We start from the raw sequence: 20868 nt of genomic DNA on the forward strand, positions 1-20868 counted from the left end.
GGAGGCGTCTCTCCCCGATGTGGGATTGAACAAATTTGTGAGGGTGGCATCAGTCCTTGGCCTATTCTCAAAGTGGACAATTCCTTCTTAGGGAAAGACTAAGTTTCCTCCCACAGGATGGATTTGCCTGTTAGTGTAGACTGTATAGTCTAGGGTCAGATTTTCTTTATTTCTTACATGACTAAATTATATATTATGAATAAACAATTTGACGAATTTCTGAATCTGGAGATGTATTCCTGTGCTTTAGTTCACTACTTGAAATCAGTCAGATTCACATAATATGAATTTTTGATGAATTATTATTTATCATTTTATAAAGTCTATTATACATCAATTACTGATTGTAGTTTCCTTCAGGTTTATGCCGAAGGACCAGCCCAACCTACTGGAGGAGCAGCGGCTATTGCCATCCTAATAGGACCTGATGCTCCTATTACTTTTGAAGGCAGAGTCAGAGGGACTTATATGGCTCATGACTATTACTTTTACAAGCCAAACCTAGCTAGTGAATATACGGTAATTTTCTCCAATTCCAGATACTGCTGCCATTGGCATTATGTTTTGCCAATTTGAAATTTTTTTAACCTTTTCATTTTCCTGATTGTACTGTACTACTCTTTCTTTAATTTTTTGTTGCAAATTTTTTATTATAGGCATTTGAATTTGGCTGTCATTTGCATGGTATTCAATCAAGAAGATTCAATATCCGGTGATCAAGTTGCTTGTGGTAGACTCCCATTAATTAATATCATTGTAGGTTGTTGATGGCAAGCTTTCTTAAACATGCTATCTCATGGCTCTTGATTCTTGCTACAAACAATTGTGTAATAGTAGGATTCTATGGAAGTCTTGAAACCATAACTATGTTCTAATTTTCTGATAGGGCTTTTGTAGGAATTAATTTAGTGGTTAATCATTTTACTTGCCATTATTGGAGATGATATTCTTTGTAGAAACTATTTTAATGAAATGAAAATCACACACAAGTTCTGCTTTTATTGTGTGCTGTTAAAGGTTGAGCTTTCTATTGTTTTTAGTCTCTATATTAGTTCAACCTTAATTAAAAAGAATCTGATTGTTTGAGAATCTTTTTTTTTTTTTTTTTTTTTTTGTAAGTACTTTTTTTCTTGGCCTGTATAACTTTATTTTTTACATTTTACATGACTATTTTTTTAAAAAAAATCCCAAGATTCAATCATTCAAATGGGTTTCTTAGTGTTTTTGTTGTATGGATTTTTCCTGCTAATGTGGCTGTAGCTTATTCTCTCTCTTTTTTCTCTTGTTGTAATGCAGACAGATAGTTTTGAATACTTAAAGGAAAGCCGCAATACTGTCTTTGATTGAACTCTTGGAGTATTTGGCTAGAGTTAGTGAACACTCTATGTCTCTATCATCCCATGTAGGCATGGAAATGAAGCTATCCTTGATGGCAGTGATGTCATCAATAGTGGGCGAGTGAAGCGAAGGCTACTATTCTTTGTAGCCAAAAATTAGAAGAGAAAATAACAATAATGTTTTCAAGATATAGAAACAAACTTCAAAATTTAGATTTTCATCTATAAAGCAAATGTAAACTTCTCTTTCATTTGTTGTCCACGGAAAGCTTGTAATGTGAGTTTCTCCTTACAGTTTGCCATTTCCTCCCCCTCCTTCCATGGTACTTTTTTTCCTCTTGTAATATGTTCAGGGCAAAAATGAGTTTTTCTTATACTTGTTTATGCCTATTACAATTTTAACTAAGTAATTTAGTTCACAAGAAGGTGATCTAAAAATTGAAATTTTCAAATGCCACCTTAAAAGCACCACCATCTCCCCCCCCCCCCCCCCCCTTTTCTTTTTCATTTGATATAAAACTAGTTACAATTCAATATTTCGGAGATAACGACATTGGTAAATGGAAACATTACAATGATAGAAAATTTTCTAATTCAATTTTTTTTTCATAAATAAAACCTATCACACTGGATTATAAACACATCAAAAGATAAAATTTATCACAATTTTTCCGAAAATTTCTAATTTAGAATACATCTATCTGAAAATAAATTTGTCACAAATCAGCATACAAATAGATGATCATCCATCTTAAAATCGGTCACAATTCTTTTTGGAAAGTTTCTAATTTAAAATACATTCATAAGAAATAAAACTTGCCACAACTCAAAATACAAAAAGATGATTTTTATATAACCAAAAAGAATTTAGCATGTAATCCATTCTCTCCGAACTAACACTTCTCTTGGAATTTAGATGTTACATTCTTATTTTAAGAAAAGTAATTTAATTTAGCCAATGGTAAGAGAAATAATTTCGAAAAGGCACCTTTCCTATGTAGAATTCCTCAAGTACGCTATGCTGTCCAAAGCAAAAGGCCTCTACGGGTCTGGAAGGAAAAGACAGATAGGGAAGCAGTAATGTCAGCAGCAACTCTAATTCAAAATCATAATAATATTAAAAAAAAAAAATGCAATACTTTCTATGTTAAAGAAGCCAAGAACTAAAGTCCCCCAAAAAGTAAAAGTTCAAAACTGACTTTCTAACTTTCAATTTTGTCATTTTAGTCTTTTAACTTTCAATTGTTATCAATTCGGTATTATGTTAACCATCTGTTAAGTGTCTCTGTTAAATGAGCAAAACGACGCCATTTTGACTCCTTTTTATTTTTCATACTTAAAAGAAATTAAAAAAACTGTTATTTAAAAAAAAAAAAACAACAACAACATTTAGGGGAACGACGTTGTTCCCCTTGCTTGAAATCAAAACACAAATTGTGTAACTTTGCTCACAGCCCTAAATTGCGAATTTTGGGGGAAGGAGGGAGAGTCCGTTTGGGTCGGTAGCGGCAATAGTGATGAGGTGAGATTGAGAGAGAGAGAAACGAGATTTGAGAGAGAGCGCCCGATCAATCTCACCATGTTAAACATACTTTCTATGTTAAACAAGCCAAGAACTAAAGTCCTCCCAACCCACCGCTGAAAAAAAAAAAAAAAAAAAAAAAGGTTCTCGTTCAATAAGATTCATTTCGGAGTTGAACTAATATAGCGACTGAAAATAGTATAAATTAGAAAGTAACATTATAACTAAACGAGCAGTCAAGGAAATCTTGCATTCAAGACTAACAACAAAAATTCTCAAGTTCTCAACCCATCCATATCCAATTCATAGACCACAAGAGTACCATCAATCTTTGTAGTCAAATGGTACCCTTCAATATGGGAATGGTTAAAAAAGAAAAAAGAAGTAAAGAGCCATTACCACAAAACCAATTAATTCTCATGTAAAATTTCAATAATAAAGCCTAGCTTAACTGAATGGCACCTCTTGTTCTATCCATGACACTCAGGATTCAAATCCCCCTCCTCTTATAACCATTAAATTATAAAATTTTAGTATTAAAAATTACAAATTTATCCAAAATAAATCCAAGCAAGAACAATTAAGAACCAAGTATCAAGACACGAATAACAGTTTTCTCTCTAGGTTTCTCACGGAACTTTAGAGGTGAAAAAAGGGTTGCCTCCTGGCAAAACGTTCTCTCCGTTTCGGCGGTGGAAAACTTTTCTAACGCATCTCAGCCTCTGGAACGTCATGGATGAGATTGCAACGAAGTGTGTGGGTTTACGGTTGACGGAAAAAGAAGAAAGCGAGGTGGACCTGACGCCATCGGTGACAGAAACAGGACACGTTCTAGTGGGCCGGTTTTGCATGAAACGCCGAGTTAGCCTTGAATCGGTGGCGCGAGTGCTAAGGTCAGTTTGGCGGACTGCGAAGAACTTCGAGGTCTGCGATATGGGCGAAAACAAAGTATTGTTTCAGTTTGAGGATGAGAACGACCTTGACAGAGTGCTTTTGCTAAGTCCCTGGGCTTTCGATAAGTATCTGGTACTCCTCCATAAATTCGGTGTGGGCGAAGCGGTAAACAAAGTCCAGTTCAACCAGGCGTCGTTCTGGGTTCAGATTCACGGGCTTCCCACCATGAGCCAAACCAGGGAAGCCGGATTACGTATAGGAAGTATACTCGGTAAGGTCGAGAAAGTCGACGTGGATGAGAAAGGATTTTGTTTGGCGGGGTACTTACGCATCCGAGTTACGATAGCCATAACTCAACCATTGTGCCGGGGAAGGATGGTTCGCATAGGAGGAGCGCCGCCGAAGTGGGTAGATTTTAGATACGAGCGGCTACCCATCTTCTGCTACTGGTGTGGGAAGGTTGATCACGACGAACGAGACTGCACTCAGTGGCTGCGAAGCAAAGAATCTTTAAGGGCAGAGGATAAACAGTTTGGGGCTTGGTTGCGCGCATCACAGGATCGGCTCCAAAGACCACAGCTGGTTCTTGCAGCAAAGCAAAGTGGTGAAGGTAAAGAAGGTCCAATCAGTGAAGATGGCTTCGACGAGGGTGTTGCACAAACCGCCCATGCGATAGCTCTGAGAGTGGCCGACCAAGGTCAGACGCACGTGCGGGACGACGTGGACCCCACTAGGACTGAAACAGCAAGTACAGCTACCATGCGCTCACATAGGCAGGAGAAGATCCCAAGAAATCCGACGCCCTTTGATTTCGAAGAAAAGCTGAGAGAAATTGACGCCGCAATTTCTGAAACTGATACGAAGCTGACAGATTTACCATTACCAGATCATACACCGGATTGTGAGGAAAACAAGGAGAGATTTTTGGAGATTAAAAAATTAAATGTGAAGAAGGATGAGCCGAAGAAGTCAGTGGAATTTTTGGTTGGGCCCACGTCTATAGTGGAAAAGGCATCTATGGATTTGGACCCAGCCTTACCCACTCCTAATAATACTTCAATGGGCCAAGCTATAAGTCAAGCCCAAGTCCATTTTTCTATAGGACCTCATAATCCAAGCCTACCAAGTGCGACAAAAATAAGGAAGTTAAGGAGCCCAGCTCAGAAAAAGAATAAAAAAGAACGTAACGTGACGGGGAAAGAAAATGCATGGCATGGGGCTCCGGTTATAAACAAACGGGGTGAGGAGCACACGGATAAGGTGATGAGTTCCGAAGACAACGAAGTAGGGCTGAAGCGAAAGAAATGTGTTCCTCTAGAAGAGATAATGATGGGAGAGGAAGTGGGGAAAAAACAGAAAATAGAAGGAGAGGTTCTGGCGCTTAGTAAAATAATGGCAACACAACTTGGATCGGCAGCGGCTGCTAGACAGCCCCGCCGGGAGCAATGAGTGCCATATGTTGGAACTATCGGGGGCTTGGGAACCCCTGTACAGTCAAAGCCCTTCAGAATGCGGTTTTGGAGGAAGATTCCACTTTGCTCTTCATCATTGAGACCAAGTTCGTAGTGTCAGAGATGGAAGGTATCAAGAGCAAACTAGATCGGCAACAGGGTCTGGTGGTCCTTAGTATAAGGCGGGGTGGAGGTTTGACACTCTTATGGAGAAGCTCTACGAAAGTGGACGTCCAAACTTTTTCGCCTCGTCATATTGATGCTATAGTTATTGAAGATAATGGTAACAGGTCGTGGAGATTTACCGGTTTCTACGGCCACACCCGGAAACTAGTAAAAGGGAGGAGTCTTAGAGACTGTTAGAAGAGTTGAGTAAGAGAAGCACTCTTCCATGGATTTGTATGGGGGACTTCAATGAAATATTACATCTAAGAGAAAAAGTGGGAGGTAACTTAAGGCCTGAGGGGCAGATGAGGAGCTTCAGGGAGACAGTAAACAGATGCAACCTCCGAGATATGGGTTATATAGGATCTGACTTTACTTAGAGTAGGAGACTAGGTGAACGAGGCTGGGTTAGAGAACGTCTGGACAGGGCCTTAGAATCTTCATCCTGGGTGGCAATGTTCCCGCGTGTGAGACTACATCATGTGGCAGCATCTATGTCAGACCATTGCATGCTGGTACTCAAAGTACCACAGACAAGGCAAAGATCGCGACGAAGATAAAAAATGTTTAGGTTTGAATCAATGTGGCTCAAGGATGAACAATGTGAGGAAGTGGTGTCTGAAGCCTCGGAGAGAGGTAAAAGCAGGGGTACTCAACACCTGTTTACACAATGTATGGAAGAATGTAGAAGGTCACTATCCTCTTGGAAGCATCAAAGTTGTCCTTCATATCATTAAACATCTCCCAATATCTATCTGAATATGCCTTCAGGGTTTCACCCTCACGCATGCTCAAGGATAGCAGAGAAGACAAGGGCCTGGCCACTCTTCGGCATGTGACGAAACGTGAACCAAAAGCTTAAGTGAGCTCTTAGTAAGAATTGATGGAGTCTGCTTTCAAGTTGTTGAACCACCTCATTGCCACGGGTCCAAGACTAGAAGGGAATACCTTGCACATCAGAGCTTCATCTCTGGAGTAGACAGCCATCCTTTGGTTAAAATGGCTCACATGTTCCACAGGGTCCGTTTTACCATTGTAAATAGTGAAGGTTGGCTAGTTAAAGCGCCGAGGAAGCTTTGCTTCTTCAATTCTACGCGTGAAAGGTGACCTAGAGATTTGATTCAAAGCCTTGCTCATGGCATCATCTCCCACCCCTCTATGTGATGGACTTTGAGGTTGCTTCTGGCGACGGTGTTCATCTTCATATGAAAAAGATTCACTGATTGGTGTTCGAGACCTTTGTTCGTAAGTGATGTCTTGTTCGTCACCCGAGTCTTCATCAGAATGCGAGGCAATACGTTTGCTTTTTGCATGGCGCAACTCCCATCTTAACCTTTCAATTTCTATTTGCATGTTATTCTTCCCTGCATGAGACACATGACTTCCTCCACGAGGTTGACTTCGCTCAGTGTGTGTAGTATGCACACTGCCTTCGCGATCTTGTCTCCGCTCCAAATTGAGAAAATGATCTATATGCTAAGACGCCCCAGATTCTGCCGGTTGTCGCCCTGGTTCTGCCATTACCAACTGCTGTTGCTTCCCTTTACACTCAAGCTCTTCCCACAGATGGCGCCAATTGTAGGGTTAGGATTTGTAGCCTAAGCCCAAAACAATGAATTTGTAGAGAATGGGTGAAAGAGTTAGATTGACTATAGAGTTGACAACAATTAATCACAACCTACAGGTATAAACTAACATGAAGTTACACCTAAAAAATGGAATGAATTCGTTTCCGAAGAGGCATATCATTGATTATATAGTGGTTACAATTCTTAGAACTATAGTAAAGTTTTCTTTTTCTTTCCTCTTCCTATTTTTTCTCTTCCCCCCTATTTTCAGGAGCCTCCTTCCTTTATATATACTCCCTTCCCCTCATCTCCACCGTCCACTTGTACATCATCTGTGAGCCTACTTGAGTATATGTTACGTCAAGCATCTCCTTTAGCTCTGTGTGAGTGGCGGTAGGTGAGGTTACACTGTTCAGGGGTCTTCTCCACATAAATGCGGCCAGAAAAGTTGCTGCAGAGCCTTAAATACGGTTGTAACAGCTTTCTCTTTAGATATTTCTTCATCCTTATCGTCTCCAAGTATATTCAGAGCTTATCTTGATCAGGAGGAGTCCTCGGAAGATCATTCTGACCTTTTATACGTTCAATTGATCCGTACTATTCGCGTCAGAGGAATAACATCTCTTCGGACAGAAGACGACCTCTTCGGATTGTAATCACTTTTCTTTTTGGGGGTCCCTCTTCCAGATGAGTCTTGCCCTTACCTCTCATTCTTTTCTGACGCACAGTAATCCTTACATGGAGCTCTAGGCCTAACGTAACTAGGCCTTTTCCCCTCACATCTCCTTTTTGAAAATTATTTAAATTTGAGTGGATATTTTTTAAATTAAGGTTATTAATGTTTACAAACTTATTTGTTAATATTAAATATGGATATAACTTTTAAACTTCAAACATATCTGTTTTTTTTTTTTTTTTTTTCATAATTATCCTTTAAAAAAGTTAAAATTTTTTGTTGAAATAATTAATCTAAGAATGAATAATTTTAGCTTCCATACTACAATAAAGTGTGGTGTATTGTATAGCCACATCCAATTTTTTAAAGCTACAAATCTTAGAAAAGAAACTATAGCTACTATCAACATTTGGAATAAATATTATTAGTTTTCATTACAAACAACAAATCTTAGCATAGCCGAGTGGTTATCAAATTTTCTCTCCTCCCTCCACTAATTCTCTCTCCTTATGGGCCCCAAAATTTTCTAAATTTTAGTAAATAATTACCGAAATTCCAATTTACTCTCTTTACTATTTCTCTTATATTTTGGCAATTTAATTGCCACAATTGTAATTTTTTTTCTCTCTCCTAAATTCGGCAATGGTATTACCATAATTCTTTTTTTTTTTTCTCCAGTCACAATGTGTCTCTCTTCTCTCTCTTATTTTTTTTCTCAGAATTTCGGCAATAGCATTTTTGAAATTTACATATTTCAAATAAACATCATTTTATACAATATTTTGGCAAAGCACTCATGGAATATAGCTTTTTTCTTTTTCTTTTTTGGGTAGAAAATGTTGCCTTTTTTTTTTTTTTTTTTTTCAATTCTTCATTTTGAAATTACACAAATACGACTAGAGAAAAAACTGTAGCCCAAAGTATGCTTCGTGAACATAGGACACCATAGGAAATGAACCTAGAGTTTTTTTATAATAACATATAATAACATCTACCATATAAGCTCCATATTATTTGTAAACATTATTATAAAACCATCTTTAAACCCTGCTCTTGATCATAGCTCTAAGGGGATTCTTCATCACCACAGTGAACTCCAACTTCCCAGCAAAATCCAATTCATTACCAGCCCGGTAAGCACTCCACTCAAATTCTTGCACTATTCTTGCTAGCATATGATGAACATGCACGGTGGCCATGCTCAAACCAGGACATATTCTCCTTCCAACCCCAAATGGCATCATCTTCACCCTGGTTACTTCCAGTTATATCCGCGTCCTCGTTCCCCGAAACGAATCGTTCCGGCTTGAACTTTGATGGGTTCGACCACAGTTTCGGGTCCTCTCACTGATACCAGGCAAGTAAATCTCGACGTTTACATCAGTTGGTATATCATACCCTGCCAACGTTGTTGGCTCTGTCACTGCATGTGTTAGTGAAAAATAGGTAGGCGGGTGCTTTCGTAGCAATTCTTTTACCACTGCGTGTAAATACGGCATGTTCTCCGCATCTTTTTCGTCCACTTTTCGATCACCAACTGAAAATTTAGAGCCTGTTTGGATGAGTGGGTTTTTTGGATCATATTATCCCATTTTCATAACTAAATTCTCAAAACACATGGGTCTTAAAAAAATTTTGTGTCTAGCTTAGTTTGCAACACTTGTTTTCATTACTCAAAACTCAAAAATTTAAACTAGAGTGATGAAACATAAAACAACAAATAGGTGTTTATTAAAACTGAGAACTAAATGATGTGTTATGAAAACTGTGCTATTTTTAAATTAAACGCGCTTTTAATCTCTTCCTACTGCTTGTCTTGAACGTGTGAATTGGCATCGATTCTTGGGTCGAGTGTGATCAATACAATTTTCATCACCTGATCAAATTTTTCGATCGTCTCGTCGTCCATTTCGAACCCAAAACACATCGATTAGAGGATACAAAACACAGCAAAGCGAGCGTTTTTCAAGACACAAACAATACCATCATTGGACTTGGCCTCAGTTCGAAGCCTTTTGATGAGTTTCTCCATAGCTGTGTCCCTCACTTGGCGAAACTACTTAAGCCTGCTCGAGCTAAGCATGTTTTGGACCATGTTGCGTCTCAATGAACGCCAAACCGGCCCATAAAGTGAGGCGTTGACTGTGAATTTGTTGCTGCTAAATATGTTCCTTGTTGGATTTCCTCGAGGTCGAGTAGCAAAAAACTAACCCTTTTCGATCGAGGTTTGTTCAGATAGTGTTTATCATTACAAATTAAGAACACGGTAACAAAATAATTTTTAAATATAAATAGTTTTGTAAGACTATTTTTTAATGTAAGTTTTGTTGAAAAAAAAATTGTAGATCAGTAAACAATGCATGAAATCCACTGACAAACGACTCAGTTGTATTCAAACGTTCACTTAAGGCTTCGTGAACTAGTTTTGCATCGCTTAGAGTGATCATAGTTCTGGTCCCCATTCTTAAGTTAAAGACTGGACCATACTCTGATAGAAGCCCATCAACATACTCGAAGAATGGTTTCCCCGAGTTTTCTACTTGGAAAGGGTTCCCAACAATAGGCTATCCGGGTGGACCTGGAGGGAGGTTGAGTTTCTTGGATTTGGTTTTATGTGTGAGGAAGAAAATTAAGGCTGAAAGAAGGAAAGCTAGGAATGTGAAAAAGAGATGGTAGAATGAGGAAAGTGAAGAAGAGGAGAAAGATAAAAACAGAAGAGAAGCCATTTGGAGTTTGGGCTAGGAAGAGAAAAAGTGGTGAAGGGAATGTGTGTAAATGAACCTAGAGTTGATAGGTCGAATTGAATGTTTTGGGCTATAACCTTGACCAAAGTTGAGGCCACTCAAAACATGATCTATTGCTGATTCTATTGTCTGTACTAGCTCGGCTTAACAGTTGTAGTATTTAGTGCGCAATAATTTTGCCTCGCTTTTTTGGTATTGTCACTTCGGATTGCTCCTCAGGGGCTTTGTCTAGCTTTAGACTACTACATAGGCCTTTGTATTGATTAATCAAGTCAGCATTATCTCTACCATATATTTTTATTTTATGGTTATTTTGCCTATTTTTGCACAACAATGATGATATTTTGTCTCAATTTCTCTAACCACACTGTGCCGCGGTATGATGGATTCTGGACCAGCAGGCCGGGGCAGATCAATGGATAATAAGCCAAAACCTTACGGAGTGACTCATCAAAACCTTAGACAGATTAACATGTGTTCTACATGGAAAAATTCTGGTGACACAATTATTTGCACAATTTTATGCACAACTCGCTCACGTGACGAGTTGTGGTTGGTGGAGGGGTGACATCCCTCCACCAACCACAACTCGCCACGTGGGCGAGTTGTGCACAAAATTGCGCAAATAGTTGTGTCACCAGAATTACTCGTCCTATATATAGATAATAGCTACAACTATACGGACCACCAAAGGGTGGTGGTGTAGTTATTGGTACTCCCAAGTGGTTTTGAGGAGCCGATGTTTCAAGTTTGAATCACACAATGAGAAACACTTAAAAAAAAAAACTCATATCTATGGCTTAATGCCAGCTAATGCCATTGTGAAGTTGTTATAACTATTATAGCTCATTGACTTTTCGCTTGAGAAACCCCCATGCCCCCGGCTCAATGCCCATTACTTGCAAGTTCGAGCCTAACGGATAGGATGTTATATAGTGACGCCTAATTAGGGAAGTTACTTTAGTCGCTTTTTTTTATTTTTTATTTTTTTAACAAGGAAAAGCCTAAAATTATATGGATCAACCTATATTTTCAGCATAATCCCACCAATAAAGAAAACCAAAAACCAACATTTTGAATAGTTAGTTCAAAATTTCACAAAACCGCATTCTATCTGAGCATATACTATATAACATCAAATTTCAGAAAAAAATAAAATAAAACATTAACTAACAAGTGGATTAATGAATAAAGTCAAGGAAAATTTTCAGATAGGGAGAGAGACTTGGTTAACCTTCCAAAACAATATAGTGTCGTCTTGTTCATGTGTATTAATTATTATTATTATTATTATTATTAGAGTTTCGCAAAAAAAAAAAAAAATAAGAGAGTTTGATGTTCTTAACTATTTTTTTCTCTCTCTTTGAATTGGAAAGTAAGTAACATATAAGAATATATTAACTTATTACATGAATTAAGGTCTGAAAACCTTTTTTTTTTCAAGGATAAATTTGTATTTTGCTGCTAAGAAAATAACAAGAAAAAGAGAAGAAAGAATCTCAAGTTTGGCTCTCTCTTTTATATTTTTCAAGGATAAATTTGTATTCGTTAGATTGTGAAAGAACCTCCACTCTTCACCTCCTCCTTGCGCACGTATCTAGCCCAATATCTGAGTCAATACATTTTAGCCCATTAATCACCACAATTAAAAAGAATAAAAAAGTCTCTCTCCTTTTCAATGTGGGATTAAACATTTTCACTAACTCCTCATCTCCCATATTTAATCCCATATCTTTTCATTTATGTTATTANTCAGTTATATCCGCGTCCTCGTTCCCCGAAACGAATCGTTTTGAACTTTGATGGGTTCGACCACAGTTTCGGGTCCTCTCACTGATACCAGGCAAGTAAATCTCGACGTTTACATCAGTTGGTATATCATACCCTGCCAACGTTGTTGGCTCTGTCACTGCATGTGTTAGTGAAAAATAGGTAGGCGGGTGCTTTCGTAGCAATTCTTTTACCACTGCGTGTAAATACGGCATGTTCTCCGCATCTTTTTCGTCCACTTTTCGATCACCAACTGAAAATTTAGAGCCTGTTTGGATGAGTGGGTTTTTTGGATCATATTATCCCATTTTCATAACTAAATTCTCAAAACACATGGGTCTTAAAAAAATTGTGTCTAGCTTAGTTTGCAACACTTGTTTTCATTACTCAAAACTCAAAAATTTAAACAAGAGTGATGAAACATAAAACAAAAATAGGTGTTTATTAAAACTGAGAACTAAATGATGTGTTATGAAAACTGTGCTATTTTTAAATAAACGCGCTTTTAATCTCTTCCTACTGCTTGTCTTGAACGTGTGAATTGGCATCGATTCTTGGGTCGAGTGTGATCAATACAATTTTCATCACCTGATCAAATTTTTCGATCGTCTCGTCGTCCATTTCGAACCCAAAACACATCGATTAGAGGATACAAAACACAGCAAAGCGAGCGTTTTTCAAGACACAAACAATACCATCATTGGACTTGGCCTCAGTTCGAAGCCTTTCTCCATAGCTGTGTCCCTCACTTGGCGAAACTACTTAAGCCTGCTCGAGCTAAGCATGTTTTGGACCATGTTGCGTCTCAATGAACGCCAAACCGGCCCATAAAGTGAGGCGTTGACTGTGAATTTGTTGCTGCTAAATATGTTCCTTGTTGGATTTCCTCGAGGTCGAGTAGCAAAAAACTAACCCTTTTCGATCGAGGTTTGTTCAGATAGTGTTTATCATTACAAATTAAGAACACGGTAACAAAATAATTTTTAAATATAAATAGTTTTGTAAGACTATTTTTTAATGTAAGTTTTGTTGAAAAAAAAATTGTAGATCAGTAAACAATGCATGAAATCCACTGACAAACGACTCAGTTGTATTCAAACGTTCACTTAAGGCTTCGTGAACTAGTTTTGCATCGCTTAGAGTGATCATAGTTCTGGTCCCCATTCTTAAGTTAAAGACTGGACCATACTCTGATAGAAGCCCATCAACATACTCGAAGAATGGTTTCCCCGAGTTTTCTACTTGGAAAGGGTTCCCAACAATAGGCTATCCGGGTGGACCTGGAGGGAGGTTGAGTTTCTTGGATTTGGTTTTATGTGTGAGGAAGAAAATTAAGGCTGAAAGAAGGAAAGCTAGGAATGTGAAAAAGAGATGGTAGAATGAGGAAAGTGAAGAAGAGGAGAAAGATAAAAACAGAAGAGAAGCCATTTGGAGTTTGGGCTAGGAAGAGAAAAAGTGGTGAAGGGAATGTGTGTAAATGAACCTAGAGTTGATAGGTCGAATTGAATGTTTTGGGCTATAACCTTGACCAAAGTTGAGGCCACTCAAAACATGATCTATTGCTGATTCTATTGTCTGTACTAGCTCGGCTTAACAGTTGTAGTATTTAGTGCGCAATAATTTTGCCTCGCTTTTTTGGTATTGTCACTTCGGATTGCTCCTCAGGGGCTTTGTCTAGCTTTAGACTACTACATAGGCCTTTGTATTGATTAATCAAGTCAGCATTATCTCTACCATATATTTTTATTTTATGGTTATTTTGCCTATTTTTGCACAACAATGATGATATTTTGTCTCAATTTCTCTAACCACACTGTGCCGCGGTATGATGGATTCTGGACCAGCAGGCCGGGGCAGATCAATGGATAATAAGCCAAAACCTTACGGAGTGACTCATCAAAACCTTAGACAGATTAACATGTGTTCTACATGGAAAAATTCTGGTGACACAATTATTTGCACAATTTTATGCACAACTCGCTCACGTGACGAGTTGTGGTTGGTGGAGGGGTGACATCCCTCCACCAACCACAACTCGCCACGTGGGCGAGTTGTGCACAAAATTGCGCAAATAGTTGTGTCACCAGAATTACTCGTCCTATATATAGATAATAGCTACAACTATACGGACCACCAAAGGGTGGTGGTGTAGTTATTGGTACTCCCAAGTGGTTTTGAGGAGCCGATGTTTCAAGTTTGAATCACACAATGAGAAACACTTAAAAAAAAAAACTCATATCTATGGCTTAATGCCAGCTAATGCCATTGTGAAGTTGTTATAACTATTATAGCTCATTGACTTTTCGCTTGAGAAACCCCCATGCCCCCGGCTCAATGCCCATTACTTGCAAGTTCGAGCCTAACGGATAGGATGTTATATAGTGACGCCTAATTAGGGAAGTTACTTTAGTCGCTTTTTTTTATTTTTTATTTTTTTAACAAGGAAAAGCCTAAAATTATATGGATCAACCTATATTTTCAGCATAATCCCACCAATAAAGAAAACCAAAAACCAACATTTTGAATAGTTAGTTCAAAATTTCACAAAACCGCATTCTATCTGAGCATATACTATATAACATCAAATTTCAGAAAAAAATAAAATAAAACATTAACTAACAAGTGGATTAATGAATAAAGTCAAGGAAAATTTTCAGATAGGGAGAGAGACTTGGTTAACCTTCCAAAACAATATAGTGTCGTCTTGTTCATGTGTATTAATTATTATTATTATTATTATTATTAGAGTTTCGCAAAAAAAAAAAAAAATAATAAGAGAGTTTGATGTTCTTAACTATTTTTTTCTCTCTCTTTGAATTGGAAAGTAAGTAACATATAAGAATATATTAACTTATTACATGAATTAAGGTCTGAAAACCTTTTTTTTTTCAAGGATAAATTTGTATTTTGCTGCTAAGAAAATAACAAGAAAAAGAGAAGAAAGAATCTCAAGTTTGGCTCTCTCTTTTATATTTTTCAAGGATAAATTTGTATTGTTAGATTGTGAAAGAACCTCCACTCTTCACCTCCTCCTTGCGCACGTATCTAGCCCAATATCTGAGTCAATACATTTTAGCCCATTAATCACCACAATTAAAAAGAATAAAAAAGTCTCTCTCCTTTTCAATGTGGGATTAAACATTTTCACTAACTCCTCATCTCCCATATTTACTCCCATATCTTTTCATTTATGTTATTACATTTATTCATTTTATTTATTTAATATTAAAAATGCTCCTACAGATTGTGATACTTCAAATTGAGTGGATTTGATTGTTGAGTGTGTGTTGTGCGGGTGTATACTTGGACTAGTTCTTATGGGGGTATAAGCACAAATATGATTGATGCTTTTTTTAGGTGCATTACAAAATGGTATCAAAGCAAACCTGGGTGTATGTCTTAATAGCTCTTTTTGCTCTAGTAAACTGTTTTGAAAAGGTTACTTTGCAATGGAACCTTTAATCAAACTAAATCCCTTGATCGACTTAGTGTAGTGGTGAACGAGTAGGATATTCCTTTGATCTAAAGTCGGCATCTAACAGGTGGCCTTTAGTCTTTCTGTTCGAAGTGAGTCAATTCAGCCATAGCTTGCAACATATTTAAGTTCCTTTTGTCAAACGGAGGAATTCTAAGGCATTAGAGCATTCGCAGCAGTGGAGTTAAAAATTTAGTTTTTTAACTCCACCAAAAGTTACTTTATCTATTATACCTATACACATGCTGCAGCAGTGGATCTATTTTAGCTATCAATGCAATAAAATAATATAAAAATCACAATAAAATAATATACCCCTACAATAAAATAATATATCCCACAACCCAAAAAAAACATCCCAGCACCGACCACAACCACCTCTACCGTCAGCCACAACCACAGCCACAGCCACAACCACCACTACCACCACCAGCACCAACACAGACACAACCAAACCCACAAACAAAATAAAAAACCAAACCAACATCATAGTCACCAATCCACCACCACAGCCACCAAACCCACAGGAAAAAAAAAAAAATCAAACACCGTACCACCAAACCATAGCCACAACAACCACCATTGCCACCAACACAGCCATCAAACCCACAGAAGAAAAAAAAATCAAACATCATTCCACCACCACAGCCATCAAACCCACAAAAGAAAAAAAAAATCAAACATCGTGAGCCGGTGGATCGACGGGTTGGCGGCGTGGATCAACGGGTTGGTGGCGTGGATCGACGGCGTGGGCCTGCAGCGTGAGTTGGTGGCGTGGGTGGACGGGCCGGCGAATGAGAGAAGAGATGACAGGAACGAGAAAGTGTGAATGACTGAGTGTTCTGTGCAGAAAGAGGGTGAAATGAAAAAAAAAAAAAAAAAATAGAGAGAGAGAGAAGTTAATACGGCTATGATTAAAAAAAAAAATATATATATATATATATATATATTTTTTTTTTTGCTCCAAGCTACAATTCACATCTATAGATAGATATGCACTGTTGCAATTCATCTATAATTTTTAACTTTGCCTCTATTGCTGCAAGGGTTTTTTTGTGTTTGTGGAGCTAAATTTTAGCAATATAGCATTATAGCTACACTGCTGCGAATGCTCTTATAAGTGGTCATAGCAAACTTAAGCTTGTGTTGAGTTTCACATCGAGTATTTATAAGATAGATTTGAGTACCATAATGAGTGTCTACTAGGTAGATATTGGGGTTATAAATGATTACAAGGAGTTCTAATTGTAACTTGACTAGTTTTTTAGGGTGTAAGTCTATCCTTTAAACTCAATCATTGCCATCTTGAACCGAAATAACTCTTTCATTTTCATAGTATCGGAATGGAGGAGAGATAATAAGTTTAAGAACCCATGCATGTATAACTTTTTTTTTTTAAATGCTTTTCTTTTCTAGTTCACCTATGAGGTAAAAGTTTTTACATGGCCTGTCTTGCATTAGACTACTTAGGTCTCATTTATTTTGCATTAGACCACATGGGCTGCCTTTGCATTAGAAATTATATATAATTTATACTTATAAAAAATATAATTTATACTATATAAATAGATTATTTATATATATATATATGTATTAAAAATTAAAAACAATATGTTCATTATGAACTTATTTTTAAATTTAAACAATCAAATACCAAAGTTTAGCCTATCAAAAAAAAAAAAAAAAAACGAAAGTTTAGTATGTTTATATATATTATCATGTTTGAACTTGTTTACAAATATACCAAAAAAAAAAATTCACTACGTAGCCATTTTTTTTGTTTTTGTAGCAGGTTAGATGGTATTGAAGTTGTTGAACTAATCCCACATTGATGGTCCAGTCCTCAAGCGCTTTCAAGTTTCAAGTAAAAGCAAGACTTTCTTGGATTGTTTGGTTTTGGACAATTAATGAGATGAAGTAGAGATTGTGGAAAATTTCCCCCCTTTTCTTCCTATCTCTATATCTAATCTAACCTTAAGAATTCAAGGAGTAGGGAGTATAGAACTGGTTGTCCCTCTATTGAAACTACAAGGCAGAGTGGTTCTTTGCATCAAGGTACGTAAGTTGCATTCTGTCAATCAAAGCAGCTCTCAGCATCAGGGAAAAGTTCAAAGATGAAATGGTGACAAAAGGCATTGATCAAACAGCTGTTGCCGAATCAGAATTGGTTAAGGAAGATCTAATGGTTCTGATTGAATCAATGCCTTACTATGATCAAGTTATCCATTCAGTCCAAGAGATGATGCCACGTAGATTAGGAGGTTAGGGAGCTGATTAGGAGTTAAACACGTGTGCAAATCAATTTTGATTCTGTTGTAGCAGATTTTCCCTCCATTTAGAGAGTTAGTTATTTTTCAGTTTTAGCTTGTATTAGATTGTGTTTTATATAGGAGTAGATGTAGTGATTATACGCATAAGATTGTATTCTTTTCTCTAATCAATAAAAGTCAGTTTCCTATTTAGAGAGAGAGTATAGAATTTTACACCCTCTAAGGCTCTAATTCGTAAAGGGACAAAGGGTTGATATAGAGGCTCACTAGTGGCCTCACTCATTTAACATAGGGGGGCCATTTAGTATACCACTGGGTCATTCATATTTCATATTTCTACTTGTGAAACCTATCGTAGACGAGGCCAGTGCTATACTATGGGCTCTTCAACTAGCCTTAGAAGAAAACTAGAGGTAATTTTCCAACTAGCATAATTGTGGGAGTCAATATAATAAGTTAGCATGCGGTGGAAACAAAACTGGAAACTAGCATCTCGAGTTTGTGAAGCTCGAGTTCGGTGACAAACTCGAGCTTCAAAGACTCAAGTTCTGGTGCTGAGCTAGAGCAATTTATCCACATGGAACTAAAGTTTCTCAAACTTAAGTTCTATAGAAGTATCTGCAGATGAAGATGAAGAAGAATCGAAGAACCAAATCAGAAGCCAGAATTGAAGGAAGAATTTGGAGAAGCAAAACAGAGATCTGGAGAAGCAGAGGAAGAATCTGGAGAAGTAGATCCGAAAGAACCATTTGATAAACAGATGAAGTGATCTGGAATGAAGAAGTGCAAAAGCAGACGAGAAAGAACAGGGGAAGAAGAAGAAGATGAAGACGAGTAGTCTGATTTGAAAGAAAATGGTGGAACTCGAGTCTTAAAAACTCGAGTTCCACGTGGAATTTTTTCCACATCGAATGCCACCACTTGCAAATCAAGTCTTAAAAACTCGAGTTCTCTCTCGAAACTCAAGTTTTAGAAACTTGAGATGATAGTTTGCTAAATGGTTTTGCAAACTAAACAACTAACTAAAATATTTAAAAAATAAAGTTAAATGCAAAAAAAAAAATCAGAAAACCATCAGAATGTTATAGTTAAAGGAGACTCAAAGCTTTGTTTTGATGTCATGGAGTACCTCAATAGTTCTGTGGATTGTCTATCAGACTATTTCCAATATCCTGTTGAACATCTTGGATTTGAAGAAGTGTTTTCTAGGTTGCAACCGCAACTAGATTAGAAGAGATTCTAATGTTGTAGGAGAGAGAGAAATGAGTAGCTAGTAAATATAAAGAATTTAATCATTAATTTTTTTTTTTTTTTTTTTTTTTTTTGGCTATAGAATATACATATGCAGTACTGAATGAGTCTCAAATTCACCCTTTCCCTGCATCTTAAAAAAGGAGGAGGTAATGTCTGTGATAAAACTCATTGGCTTAATTACAAAGATTATCAATTGCAAATTACTACTAATTGGCCATAATTTTTTTAAGAAAAATAATTTTAACTACAAAAAGTTAACGATATTAAAGCTTTTTAACAATTAATGAGAATGGTAAATGTGCGTGCGCAATTCCCTGCTAATGGGCCAACTTTGCAACTAGGCTCACAATTTACATATTTTAGTGGGCTTTTGAGTATCCTACAATGGGTAGATTGACTATAGGCTTGCTAGAATAACTGGTCTTTCTAGCCGAACACTCTCCCGTTGATACTCAGTTTCTTTCCTAGCCCTCACCCTTTCGTGTCTAACCCCTTACTTTCAGGTCTTTCTCGTATTTATAGCCTTGCCTTAGTGTACCAATGATGATCACTTGTCTCACCACTCATGTGGTAGGGGTCCATCTAGACTATTCTTGACAAAAAGAGTCCCACTTTGGAAAGAGCCTTGGAACTAGCACTAGACGCCGGTAATTGCTCGGCAGCGATATTACCCAAGGCACTACCGAGATTGTTCGGACCGAGCTCTAGTAATACTATACTTGTATCGGTACCATTATCATTCTGGTCTGCCGAGCAAAGTTGCCCCCCCCCCCCCCGGGGGAAGTAGAATTGTCTATTTTAATTGTTTGGGATTATTGATGTTGGGCCAAGGGTTACAAGTCCATGACCATACAGCAAATATAATGTTAGGTCATTTTGATCTTCATCTAAAATAATTTCTTTTAAGTTTGTTAGTTTGGGAATGGTGGTTTGAACTCAGGAAGTCTCCTTTTGAAACACTAAAAGGCGTAAGTTTGATTTTTTTTTTTGGGGGGGGGGGGGGAGGGGGTAGATATGATAGAATTTCAACAAATGACACTTGTTCTATAATGATTACTCATTATTATCAAGTCAAGACACTAATTGATTTTTGGTGTTGGTGGAATTTGAAACCCAAATTTTTTATTTGATGACAAAAAACCTTCTCAGTTGAGTTATATGACTCTCGGTGGTTTTTATCTATCCTCATTCAGCTAGCATTTGCACCTAATAAAAAAATTTGTTATGAAACCATATGCTTTTGGAGCAACTAATTGAGTCAATGGCCTGATATTAATACAAGTCTATCTTAGCCCCTGATGTTTGGTGCAAAACTTAAGGCTCTAAGGCCCAAAAGGCTGAAAGTAGTAAGATTCAATCTGCGGACCCTAAGTCAATCTTGAACTTCGACTCAAACGAGCTCGCAAGCATATTGCTGCAATTAAACTTGGCCCAAAGGCCTAGAACGTATTTACTACCTAGTCTGAGACTCTGAGTACATGAAGAGCCTTAAAGATTCTTCCACCACAACTACAGTGTGATTGCACTGTGACTTTAGTTGTCAATCAGTGAACTTTGGCTATCATCTTCAGACTTTGTGTAAATGTAAAACTGAAAACATTGTAGCAAAATAATTTTTAAATGTGTGAATAGTACCGTGAGGCCTAGTTTTAAAGAAAATTTTGTTGAACTTCATACTTGCGGGTCCTATTAATAGTATACAGGACCTATATAAAAAACGCAGACACGCATTGCTTTCCTTT

The 20868-nt window shown here is 37.4% G+C and overlaps 2 pseudogenes; both read right to left on the reverse strand.

The window, feature by feature from the left end:
* Positions 1 to 8626: 8626 nt before the first annotated feature.
* LOC112032042 (cytochrome P450 77A3-like) lies at positions 8627 to 10339 on the reverse strand (annotated as a pseudogene).
* Positions 10340 to 12643: 2304 nt separating this feature from the next.
* On the reverse strand, positions 12644 to 13555 carry LOC136063378 (cytochrome P450 77A3-like; annotated as a pseudogene).
* Between the last annotated feature and the right edge of the window lie 7313 nt (positions 13556 to 20868).

The sequence above is a fragment of the Quercus suber genome, unplaced genomic scaffold (genome assembly GCF_002906115.3).
Source record: "Quercus suber isolate HL8 unplaced genomic scaffold, Cork oak 2.0 scaffold_519, whole genome shotgun sequence".
Classification (NCBI taxonomy): domain Eukaryota; kingdom Viridiplantae; phylum Streptophyta; class Magnoliopsida; order Fagales; family Fagaceae; genus Quercus; species Quercus suber.